Consider the following 3408-nt stretch of genomic DNA (forward strand, 5'->3'; position numbering starts at 1 on the left):
ACTCAGATCAGGGACAAAAAATCACATAAAAAGTTTTCTCAAGAGCTTTTGTGTGTGTAGATAATCTGGCCATGTTAAAGTCCAGCTGACACTAGTAGGCCCATAACTTGAGTATTTAAACGGTTATCTATTAGTTTATCTGTGTGTGTGTGTGTGTGTGTGTGTGTGTGTGTGTGTGTGTGTGTGAGAGAGAGAGTTTGTGTGTGTGTGTGTGTCAGAGAGATAAAACTATGTATTAAGCTGCTAATATATGTACTGTATTGTTTCACATCTTTCTACTTTTGTTCATGGCCCAAAACTTGAGTATAAGCTCTATTAGTGTATCTGTGTGTGTGTGTGTGTGTGTGTGTGTGTGTGTGTGTGTCTGTCTGTCTCTGTGTGTGTGTCTGTCTGTCTGTCTGTCTGTCTGTCTGTCTGTCTGTCTGTCTGTCTGTGTCTGTCTGTCTGTCTGTCTGTGTGTGTGTGTGTGTGTGTGTGTGTGTGTGTGTGTGTGTGTGTGTGTGTGTGTGTGTGTGTCAGAGAGAGATAAACCTTGCCCTTATGCAGAATTGGGCTTGACCCAGTGTGACTTTTCAAAACAGCCTCTCAACACAATTTACACTATTCGATACACAGTCCATATTTATTTACATGACTTTAGTTTGTACACTGTAAAATGTAATAGCTATGCCGTTTCCTTTATTCTACTGAGTAAACATGACTCTTCAGTTAAGTCGGACTAACTTGGTTTGATTCAATTTATTTATTTCAGACATATCAAAATTTACAAAACAAAATGAAAAGCATAAACAAAAATAAACAAATAACATATTGAATTAATATGCCTGAAAAGGAGTAGGAAGAAGTATAATTTATTTAATCCTACTCCTTTTTCCACAGCTCAATAATTCATATTTATATTAGCTTCCTGTTTTCTTTATAATCTCTTTTACAAATCTATACAATTTGTTATACTATATTTGATATATGACATTTACAATCCATACAAATATACAACTCCATATATCTATATCCATTATATACATACATACATCCATACAAACATAATTATTGATTAAGTTAATTGTACTTTCCATTTCCAAGTAAATAAAACTCAACTTTAAGTAAACTTAACTAGAGGATATAAAGTACAACAACATTTAATACTAATAGTTATATTTTTCAAGGCAATCGGTTGCCTAGATATCGTTTAAGTAAGGTCAACTTATCAAATTGTACAGTGTAGGTAGTAAAATAACGGTTGGGTTTCAAACTTTCTAACATCCTATTTTCTGTTCCTGTATTTGCTGAAATCCATTTTCTATTTGGTTTAAACAGAAAGAGGCCATGTAAGGGCGGAGCGGTATGCAGGAAAATCCAAGTATTTATATGATAGCTGCATTAATATCGCTATAACAATATTGCTGTTGTTATTTTAAAGTTTAAATTTTTAAAGCATGCAGGATAATTAATGCATTTGGAACTTTGACTTAAAGGTGCTACGAGGAACTTTTAAATATTTCTGAAACAGTCTAATTTTTTCCTCTGATGATCATAAATAACATGAGACCATTGTGGCAAAGAATGCTGCTGTTTTTATATAGTTTTTCTTAATGCCTTTGTCAAGGGTATACGCTCACCCAGGAACAACAGCTGGCGTAGTAAAAAAAAATACACCTTTGGCAACTTTAAAGTGCACACAGTAAGTGAAAATAATATTTATTATCAATATTTTTTTATTTTAGAGTTTTCAGGATATGCATTCCGTTGCTTAAACGTTAAAACAAGCTTAAAATAAACAGACTATATTACAAATTAATATATTCACATTAATAACATATTACCAATATCATGATTTACTAAGCTAGGCTACAATAGCATAAATTGTCATCAGTTTTTATGGAACCTACTACTAGCCTATAGAAAAAAATCAAGTGAAAGTCTTGCTTAGTGAATACGAAAAGCGCTTTGAACCCACATGTCTAACTATAGGATTTCAGTTAAAATAATTCAAATAAAGTGAAAATGCTTCAGTTTCCAAGTAAATGCAGGTGGTGGGTAGAAGCCTATTTGGGCGGGGGGAGGGGGCCACACACTCACACACACACACACACACGCCCCCCCTCCGAGTTTCTAGTTTCGTTTCAGACACCAAACGAGCAGAAAAGGTTGGAGGGGAGTGAGTAGGGGGGATAGGGGAAGCGAAAATGAAATCTCGCTCAAAGATCGTCTATGTGTCGGGGTGCTCCGGTGGCATAGTGGATAGAGCGTGTACCATACATAGATAGTATAATAAAGGTACCATATTGCAGTGGTCGCGGGTTTTATATACTATCTATGATTTAACTCTGACGCGGCCGTGGACCCCCACCACACGCATGAAAAATACATTATAGAGATTAGATTTAATATTAACGATCAATATACAAAAATATACAAAAATTAATATAGAAATATAAAATAACAAAATATATAAGAAAAGTATAAAACATATATATATATATATATAAAAAATATATATAAAATATTTACATTTAAATAAATAAAAATGTCATAACTATCTTAAATTAATAACTATTAATTATTATTTATTATAAATATTTTTTTCCGGAGATGTAGGTCAGAGGCCTGTCTTGGTACACAGAAATAACATCAGAGTGAGACCTCCTCGCAACAGTTCGTCTTTCTCCTAAAGCAACTTTCTTTGAGCTGTTTATAAAGCCTGTGTTTTGCCTTTGTAATTCAATTTTTGCAGTTTGTCATTTTCTACTTTCAGGTTTTTTTTTCTAATCAAAGAACAAAAAAATGAGTTGTACTGATCCACCCATAATACTATCTCTGCCGTTGCCACTGGTTTAGGCTTAGTCCCAGAAATAACATCAGAGTGAGACCTCCTCGCAACAGTTTTTCTTTTTGTCCCAAAGACGCCAAAGCCACTAAACTATCTTTTCCTAACATTAGAAGCAGTTAGTAAATTTATTATGTTTTTATTGAAAATATGAAAATAATACAAAAACAAAACAAAATAAAAAAAGGACAAAGGCGAACGTAGTAGGCCTAAACTGTGAAATTACAATAAAAATATCCCGATTCTGATCATTATAGGTCAAAAGGCTTGTTTCGGTACCCAGGAATAACATCAGAGTGAGACCTCTTCTTGACAATTTATCTTTTTCTTTCCAAAATCGACACAGCCACTTCCGCGTAACCCTTCGAACGCGAGAGCTCAGGACAGGAGGGGGATTTCCACTCTACCCCCCCCCACCACCACCACCCCCCCACTTCCCCAAACCCAAGCTACCGCTGTGTGCTTGTTGTTTTGCTTTCGCTCTGGACACTGAAACAGAAAAAGAAAATATACCTTCACTTTCTATTTTATTTTTTATTTTCTATTCCCCCCTCCCCCCCTTACAATTTAGCCTACAAACT

General features: G+C 34.7%; 1 protein-coding gene across 1 annotated transcript in view; it reads left to right on the plus strand.

The window, feature by feature from the left end:
* The first annotated feature begins 3368 nt into the window (after window positions 1-3368).
* The window catches only part of irf2b (interferon regulatory factor 2b), a 21512-nt gene continuing 21472 nt past the window's right edge, over window positions 3369-3408 (plus strand). The window contains exon 1 of the mRNA XM_080035442.1: window positions 3369-3408. This exon is cut by the window's right edge and continues 127 nt beyond it. The gene's annotated coding sequence lies outside the window, so the exon portion shown is untranslated.

This window comes from Ammodytes marinus (assembly GCF_949987685.1).
Source record: "Ammodytes marinus genome assembly, chromosome: 10".
NCBI classification, from domain to species: Eukaryota; Metazoa; Chordata; class Actinopteri; order Uranoscopiformes; family Ammodytidae; genus Ammodytes; species Ammodytes marinus.